The following is a 10461-nucleotide window of genomic DNA, read 5'->3' as shown; positions in this document are numbered from 1 at the left end:
TAGTCAATGAAGTGATGTACTCAAATCGATAAAAACTCTGTGCAAAAAAAAAAGGAGCTGATAACCAAAACTAATAATCCAAAAAATATCCAAAGTGTTTAAATGTCTTACAATGTCTGAGACTTGAGACAACAGTCTCCTTGGCGTGAGGGGTTCACTTCAAATAAGGAGGAAAAACGGCAAACAATACCTGTGAAAAAAACAAACAAAATACAATGTGTAGCAAATTCCAAATAATCAACCTCAAATGAAATCAGACTCACCAGCTCAGGTCTACGCGTTTCGGCCCTTATAGGCCTTTATCAAGACTGGTTTTGCATGTTCTCTGGCGGCCTTATATAGCACTTAATTCGTGAGTGCCCGGATGTAGCAGATACTAAACACTTCCGGTTTTTCATTACATTATAAATCCGTCTTTGCTATTAAAACTTTAAAAATATATCACTACTCTATTGAGATAAATTATTATTGAAAATCTCTTATTCATATTATCAAAAAGGTTTTTCGCTTTAAAATATCGATAATCACAATGATAGTAGCCTCCGTCTGTTTAGTGACGTCACTTCCGGTCAGGAAAAGGCTGCCGTAATCTGCGGCTCATTCAAATGTTCTAATTTTTAATTTTAATGCTTCATTAATGGGTAGTATTATATTGATGAACAGCCAAGTGTTCAAAGCTAAAAAGGTCGTCAACTGTCTTTACGAACATAAACAATTTTATAATAATCCCATTGGTCGTGACGTCACTTTTGGCCGTGCTAATAGTAAAAGTGTGTTCTTTAAAAATGTCAATTCTTTGGGAAAAGAGGAGTCATTTGTGTTTGCCCATCGGTGTATTCACTATAATAACTTGTGGTCTATAATCAACGAATTCGTAAGGTCTAATATTTTATACAGTACCGCTATCAGCCACATCCTATTGGTGGTGACATCACCGTCATCCACAGTCCTTATAGGCTATGTGCAGAGGTGTGTGTTTGCTTAATTTCTTATATTGCCTATAATGGTAGGAGAGAGAGTGTGTACTTAGTGTGTGTTCCATCTTTTTTTAGGAGTATATCTTGCTTAGAAAAAGGGTAATTTACCCATCAATGTATTCACTATAATAAAATTGTAGTCTATAATAAACAAGTTCGTAAGGTCTAATATTCTATAATAGTACCGCTGTCAACCACATCCTATTGGTGGTGACATCATAATCATCCACAGTCCTTATAGGCTATGTGCAAGGGTGTGTGTTTGCTTGATTTCTTATATTACCTATAATGATAGGAGAGAGAGTGTGCACTTGGTGCATGTTCCATACTTTTTTTAGGAGTATACCTTGCTTAGAAAAAGGGGTGTTATTTACCTGTTGCTACCCTTATATTAGATGTCATGTCTTAATGAAAATTGTGGCATATTATTGATGCCGAATTTTGGCTTATCCTATTGGCCCTGACATGATCGTCGTTCTCAGTCCAAATAAGATATAATTGAAGGTGTGGGATCTTAGATTTATTATGGTGCCCAATCTTAAGGGAAAAAATTGAAGGATAAATTTATAGTATATCCTAGGGATGTAGAATGTTATATACTATTATCAATCCTACAAATATCAGTGTTAACATTATCTAAAAATGAATAAAATGGTTAAATGAATAAACCAATTATCATATTCAATAGCCCTAAAACAGGTAGGAGATAATTTCGTTTTAGTATCAGCTTACAAGCAATCTATAAGCTGTGTCCATGGATGTATAAAGCTTGAGAGTAATATTAGAATCTATCTGATATAGACTCTCTATAAATGTTGGAGAAACTCTTAGAGAAACTCTTTCTATATATATATATGAATATATACACAATGCCCTGGTCTGTACCTGTTTTAGGGCTATTGAATATGATAATTGGTTTATTCATTTAACCATTTTATTCATTTTTAGATAATGTTAACACTGATATTTGTAGGATTGATAATAGTATATAACATTCTACATCCCTAGGATATACTATAAATTTATCCTTCAATTTTTTCCCTTAAGATTGGGCACCATAATAAATCTAAGATCCCACACCTTCAATTATATCTTATTTGGACTGAGAACGACGATCATGTCAGGGCCAATAGGATAAGCCAAAATTCGGCATCAATAATATGCCACAATTTTCATTAAGACATGACACCTAATATAAGGGTAGCAACAGGTAAATAACACCCCTTTTTCTAAGCAAGGTATACTCCTAAAAAAAGTATGGAACACGCACCAAGTGCACACTCTCTCTCCTATCATTATAGGTAATATAAGAAATCAAGCAAACACACACCCTTGCACATAGCCTATAAGGACTGTGGATGATTATGATGTCACCACCAATAGGATGTGGTTGACAGCGGTACTATTATAGAATATTAGACCTTACGAACTTGTTTATTATAGACTACAATTTTATTATAGTGAATACATCGATGGGTAAATTACCCTTTTTCTAAGCAAGATATACTCCTAAAAAAAGATGGAACACACACTAAGTACACACTCTCTCTCCTACCATTATAAGCAATATAAGAAATTAAGCAAACACACACCTCTGCACATAGCCTATAAGGACTGTGGATGACGGTGATGTCACCACCAATAGGATGTGGCTGATAGCGGTACTGTATAAAATATTAGACCTTACGAATTCGTTGATTATAGACCACAAGTTATTATAGTGAATACACCGATGGGCAAACACAAATGACTCCTCTTTTCCCAAAGAATTGACATTTTTAAAGAACACACTTTTACTATTAGCACGGCCAAAAGTGACGTCACGACCAATAGGATTATTATAAAATTGTTTATGTTCGTAAAGACAGTTGACGACCTTTTTAGCTTTGAACACTTGGCTGTTCATCAATATAATACTACCCATTAATGAAGCATTAAAATTAAAAATTAGAACATTTGAATGAGCTGCAGATTACGGCAGCCTTTTCCTGACCGGAAGTGACGTCACTAAACAGACGGAGGCTACTATCATTGTGATTATCGATATTTTAAAGCGAAAAAACCTTTTCGATAATATGAATAAGAGATTTTCAATAATAATTTATCTCAATAGAGTAGTGATATATTTTTAAAGTTTTAATAGCAAAGACGGATTTATAATGTAATGAAAAACCGGAAGTGTTTAGTATCTGCTACATCCGGGCACCCACGAATTAAGTGCTATATAAGGCCGCCAGAGAACATGCAAAACCAGTCTTGATAAAGGCCTATAAGGGCCGAAACGCGTAGACCTGAGCTGGTGAGTCTGATTTCATTTGAGGTTGATTATTTGGAATTTGCTACACATTGTATTTTGTTTGTTTTTTTCACAGGTATTGTTTGCCGTTTTTCCTCCTTATTTGAAGTGAATCCCTCACGCCAAGGAGACTGTTGTCTCAAGTCTCAGACATTGTTAGACATTTAAACACTTTGGATATTTTTTGGATTATTAGTTTTGGTTATCAGCTCCTTTTTTTTTTGCACAGAGTTTTTATCGATTTGAGTACATCACTTCATTGACTATTTTTTCCTTCCTTTATATTTGTGGATTTTCACCTACTTCTGTTTCTCATCTTCATTTGCACAGTTTTTTCAGGAATATTTGATTTTTTATTAGTGCACATATTTTTAGTTGTGTATTTTTTCAGAACTTTTAATTGGAGCATTGTGTATACATATTTTTATTTTGTTTTTTGAACACCCATTCACTTTTTACATTTGGATCATTAGGATTTCTTCCACTAGGATACACATGGTTTGCCACTAAACCGGAATTCTATTCCTGATCTCACCCATAATCCACTGGAGTGGATAGCCCACTTTAGAATAACGTTTATAAGATCAATTGCATACTAGACATACTAGTACAACGTTTATAAGGACTATTGTATACTTGACATCCATATTGTATTGTTTTTAGATTTTTAACATTATTTTATTGTTTCATTGTAATTTTATGTGATTTGTACTACCATTGTACCATGGATCCATGTTAATATTGTATTTATTGTAGCAACTGTATTGGTTTAGCGAATTGTATCAATAAAATTCCTGTTTTATCACACCTAGCCTCCGTCAGTTGGCGCCTGGGAATCCCTTCCTTTGTAGTTCATTTTTGGTGAGAGCTGGGTTTCACCTTTTCCAGGCTTATAGGTGTTTGTTGGCGCTCCAAGTAGAACCACTGTTCTCAACCTGATATATGAATTTTACCAATTGTGATACTAAATACATTTTATCTACATATCTAATAAATCTGCATTTGGGAGTGATTACTATTAACAGAGGAACGTAGTTGCGCCACCTTTTTTGGATAATTAGGCATCTTCAGCACTACATGACAGGAAGTAGTGCTGCCATCTAGTGTTCTTGCAAATGCATAACATTCTTGCAAAACTGCTGCCATATAAGTGCTCCAGGCACGATCACACACAACATAAGATACCAGGAAAACCAGACAAACTGATAATAGAGGGGATTTAGAAAGCTTTATCTGAATCAGGAAAGAAAATGTTTTGATCGGATTGAGCAGTGTACTCTGTACTGTCACCCACAAAATCACATATGGCATCGGATTGAGCAGTGTACTCTGTACTGTCACCCACAAAATCACATATGGCATCGGATTGAGCAGTGTACTCTGTACTGTCACCCACAAAATCACATATGGCATCGGATTGAGCAGTGTACTCTGTACTGTCACCCACAAAATCACATATGGCATCGGATTGAGCAGTGTACTCTGTACTGTCACCCACAAAATCACATATGGCATCGGATTGAGCAGTGTACTCTGTACTGTCACCCACAAAATCACATATGGCATCGGATTGAGCAGTGTACTCTGTACTGTCACCCACAAAATCACATATGGCATCGGATTGAGCAGTGTACTCTGTACTGTCACCCACAAAATCACATATGGCATCGGATTGAGCAGTGTACTCTGTACTGTCACCCACAAAATCACATATGGCATCGGATTGAGCAGTGTACTCTGTACTGTCACCCACAAAATCACATATGGCATCGGATTGAGCAGTGTACTCTGTACTGTCACCCACAAAATCACATATGGCATCGGATTGAGCAGTGTACTCTGTACTGTCACCCATAAAATCACATATGGCATCGGATTGAGCGGTGTACTCTGTACTGTCACCCACAAAATCACATATGGCATCGGATTGAGCGGTGTACTCTGTACTGTCACCCACAAAATCACATATGCATCGGATTGAGCGGTGTACTCTGTACTGTCACCCACAAAATCACATATGGCATCGGATTGAGCTGTGTACTCTGTACTGTCACCCACAAAATCACATATGGCATCGGATTGAGCAGTGTACTCTGTACTGTCACCCACAAAATCACATATGGCATCGGATTGAGCAGTGTACTCTGTACTGTCACCCACAAAATCACATATGGCATCGGATTGAGCAGTGTACTCTGTACTGTCACCCACAAAATCACATATGGCATCGGATTGAGCAGTGTACTCTGTACTGTCACCCACAAAATCACATATGGCATCGGATTGAGCAGTGTACTCTGTACTGTCACCCACAAAATCACATATGGCATCGGATTGAGCAGTGTACTCTGTAACTGTCACCCACAAAATCACATATGGCATCGGATTGAGCAGTGTACTCTGTACTGTCACCCACAAAATCACATATGGCATCGGATTGAGCAGTGTACTCTGTACTGTCACCCACAAAATCACATATGGCATCGGATTGAGCAGTGTACTCTGTACTGTCACCCACAAAATCACATATGGCATCGGATTGAGGAGTGTACTCTGTACTGTCCCCCACACAATCAGATTTGGCATCAGATTGAGGAGTGTGCTCTGTACTGTCACCCACAAAATCACATATGGCATCGGATTGAGGAGTGTGCTCTGTACTGTCACCCACAAAATCACATATGGCATCCGATTGAGGAGTGTACTCTGTACTGTCACCCACAAAATCACATATGGCATCGGATTGAGCAGTGTACTCTGTACTGTCACCCACAAAATCACATATGGCATCGGATTGAGCAGTGTACTCTGTACTGTCACCCACAAAATCACATATGCATCGGATTGAGCAGTGTACTCTGTACTGGTCACCCACAAAAATCACATATGGCATCGGATTGAGGAGTGTTACTCTGTACTGTCACCCACAAAATCACATATGGCATTCGGATTGAGCAGTGTGCTCTGTACTGTCACCCACAAAATCACATATGGCATCGGGATTGAGCAGTGTACTCTGTACTGTCACCCAACAAAATCACATATGGGCATCGGATTGAGCAGTGTACCTCTGTACTGTCACCCACAAAATCACATATGCATCGGATTGAGGAGTGTACTCTGTACTGTCATCCCACAAAATCACATATGGCATCGGATTGAGGAGTGTGCTCTGTACTGTCACCCACAAAATCACATATGGGCATCGGATTGAGCAGGTGTACTCTGTACTGTCACCCACAAAATCACATATGGCATCGGATTGAGCAGTGTACTCTGTACTGTCACCCACACAAATCACATATGGCATCGGATTGAGGAGTGTGCTTCTGTACTGTCACCCACAAAATCACATATGGCATCGGATTGAGGAGTGTTCTCTGTACTGTCACCCACAAAATCACATATGGCATCGGATTGAGCAGTGTACTCTGTACTGTCACCCACAAAATCACATATGGCATCGGATTGAGCAGTGTACTCTGTACTGTCACCACACAAAATCACATATGGCATCGGATTGAGGCAGTGTACTCTGTACTGTCACCCACAAAATCACATATGGCATCGATTGAGCAGTGTACTCTGTACTGTCACCCACAAAATCACATATGGCATCGATTGAGCGAGTGTACTCTGTACTGTCACCCACAAAATCACATATGGCATCGGATTGAGCAGTGTACTCTGTACTGTCACCCACAAAATCACATATGGCATCGGATTGAGCAGTGTACTCTGTACTGTCACCCACAAAATCACATATGGCATCGGAATTGAGCAGTGTACTCTGTACTGTCACCCACAAAATCACATATGGCATCGGATTGAGCAGTGTACTCTGTACTGTCACCCACAAAATCACATATGGCATCGGATTGAGCAGTGTACTCTGTACTGTCACCCACAAAATCACATATGGCATCGGATTGAGCAGTGTACTCTGTACTGTCACCCCACAAAATCACATATGGTATCGGATTGAGCAGTGTGCTCTGTACTGTCACCCACAAAATCACATATGGCATCGGATTGAGCAGTGTACTCTGTACTGTCACCCACAAAATCACATATGGCATCGGATTGAGCAGTGTACTCTGTACTGTCACCCACAAAATCACATATGGCATCGGATTGAGCAGTGTACTCTGTACTGTCACCCACAAAATCACATATGGCATCGGATTGAGCAGTGTACTCTGTACTGTCCCCCACACAATCAGATTTGGCATCAGATTGAGGAGTGTGCTCTGTACTGTCACCCACAAAATCACATATGGCATCGGATTGAGGAGTGTGCTCTGTACTGTCACCCACAAAATCACATATGGCATCCGATTGAGAGTGTACTCTGTACTGTCACCCACAAAATCACATATGGCATCGGATTGAGCAGTGTACTCTGTACTGTCACCCACAAAATCACATATGGCATCGGATTGAGCAGTGTACTCTGTACTGTCACCCACAAAATCACATATGGCATCGGATTGAGCAGTGTACTCTGTACTGTCACCCACAAAATCACATATGGCATCGGATTGAGGAGTGTACTCTGTACTGTCACCCACAAAATCACATATGGCATCGGATTGAGCAGTGTACTCTGTACTGTCACCCACAAAATCACATATGGCATCGGATTGAGCAGTGTACTCTGTACTGTCACCCACAAAATCACATATGGCATCGGATTGAGCAGTGTACTCTGTACTGTCACCCACAAAATCACATATGGCATCGGATTGAGGAGTGTACTCTGTACTGTCACCCACAAAATCACATATGGCATCGGATTGAGCAGTGTAGCTCTGTACTGTCACCCACAAAATCACATATGGCATCGGATTGAGCAGTGTACTCTGTACTGTCACCCACAAAATCACATATGGCATCGGATTGAGCAGTGTACTCTGTACTGTCACCCACACAATCACATATGGCATCGGATTGAGGAGTGTGCTCTGTACTGTCACCCACAAAATCACATATGGCATCGGATTGAGCAGTGTACTCTGTACTGTCACCCACAAAATCACATATGGCATCGGATTGAGCAGTGTACTCTGTACTTTCACCCACAAAATCACATATGGCATCGGATTGAGGAGTGTACTCTGTACTGTCACCCACAAAATCACATATGGCATCGGATTGAGCAGTGTACTCTGTACTGTCACCCACAAAATCACATATGGCATCGGATTGAGCAGTGTACTCTGTACTGTCACCCACAAAATCACATATGGCATCGGATTGAGCAGTGTACTCTGTACTGTCACCCACAAAATCACATATGGCATCGGATTGAGCAGTGTACTCTGTATTGTCACCCACAAAATCACATATGGCATCGGATTGAGCAGTGTGCTCTGTACTGTCACCCACAAAATCACATATGGCATCGGATTGAGCAGTGTACTCTGTACTGTCACCCACAAAATCACATATGGCATCGGATTGAGGAGTGTACTCTGTACTGTCACCCACAAAATCACATATGGCATCGGATTGAGCAGTGTACTCTGTACTGTCACCCACAAAATCACATATGGCATCGGATTGAGCGAGTGTACTCTGTACTGTCACCCACAAAATCACATATGGCATCGGATTGAGCAGTGTACTCTGTACTGTCACCCACAAAATCACATATGGCATCGGATTGAGGAGTGTACTCTGTACTGTCACCCACACAATCACATATGGCATCGGATTGAGGAGTGTACTCTGTACTGTCACCCACAAAATCACATATGGCATCGGATTGAGCAGGGTGACTCTGTACTGTCACCCACAAAATCACATATGGCATCGGATTGAGGAGTGTACTCTGTACTGTCACCCACAAAATCACATATGGCATCGGATTGAGCAGTGTACTCTGTACTGTCCACCCACAAAATCACATATGGCATCGGATTGAGCAGTGTAGCTCTGTACTGTCACCCACAAAATCACATATGGCATCGGATTGAGGCAGTGTACTCTGTACTGTCACCCACAAAATCACATATGGCATCGGATTGAGCAGTGTACTCTGTACTGTCACCCACAAAATCACATATGGTATCGGATTGAGCAGTGTAGCTCTGTACTGTCACCCACAAAATCACATATGGCATCGGATTGAGGAGTGTACTCTGTACTGTCACCCACAAAATCACATATGGCATCGGATTGAGCAGTGTACTCTGTACTGTCACCCACAAAATCACATATGGCATCGGATTGAGGAGTGTACTCTGTACTGTCACCCACAAAATCACATATGGTATCGGATTGAGCAGTGTGCTCTGTACTGTCACCCACAAAATCACATATGGCATCGGATTGAGGAGTGTACTCTGTACTGTCACCCACAAAACCACATATGGCATCGGATTGAGCAGTGTACTCTGTACTGTCACCCACAAAATCACATATGGCATCGGATTGAGGAGTGTACTCTGTACTGTCACCCACAAAATCACATATGGCATCGGATTGAGCAGTGTACTCTGTACTGTCACCCACAAAATCACATATGGCATCGTATTGAGGAGTGTACTCTGTACTGTCACCCACAAAATCACATATGGCATCGGATTGAGCAGTGTACTCTGTACTGTCACCCACAAAATCACATATGGCATCGGATTGAGCAGTGTACTCTGTACTGTCACCCACAAAATCACATTTGGCATCGGATTGAGCAGTGTACTCTGTACTGTCACCCACAAAATCACATATGGCATCGGATTGAGCAGTGTGCTGTGTACTGTCACCCACAAAATCACATATGGCATCAGATTGAGCAGTGTACTCTGTACTGTCACCCACTAAATCACATATGGCATCTGATTGAGCAGTGTACTCTGTACTGTCACCCACAAAATCACATATGGCATCGGATTGAGCAGTGTACTCTGTACTGTCACCCACAAAATCACATATGGCATCGGATTGAGCAGTGTACTCTGTACTGTCACCCACAAAATCACATATGGCATCGGATTGAGCAGTGTACTCTGTACTGTCACCCACTAAATCACATATGGCATCTGATTGAGCAGTGTACTCTGTACTGTCACCCACAAAATCACATATGGCATCGGATTGAGCAGTGTACTCTGTACTGTCACCCACAAAATCACATTTGGCATCGGATTAAGCAGTGTACTCTGTACTGTCACCCACAAAATCACA

This window comes from Bombina bombina, chromosome 7 (assembly GCF_027579735.1).
Source record: "Bombina bombina isolate aBomBom1 chromosome 7, aBomBom1.pri, whole genome shotgun sequence".
NCBI classification, from domain to species: Eukaryota; Metazoa; Chordata; class Amphibia; order Anura; family Bombinatoridae; genus Bombina; species Bombina bombina.
This window is presented reverse-complemented; position numbering follows the sequence as displayed.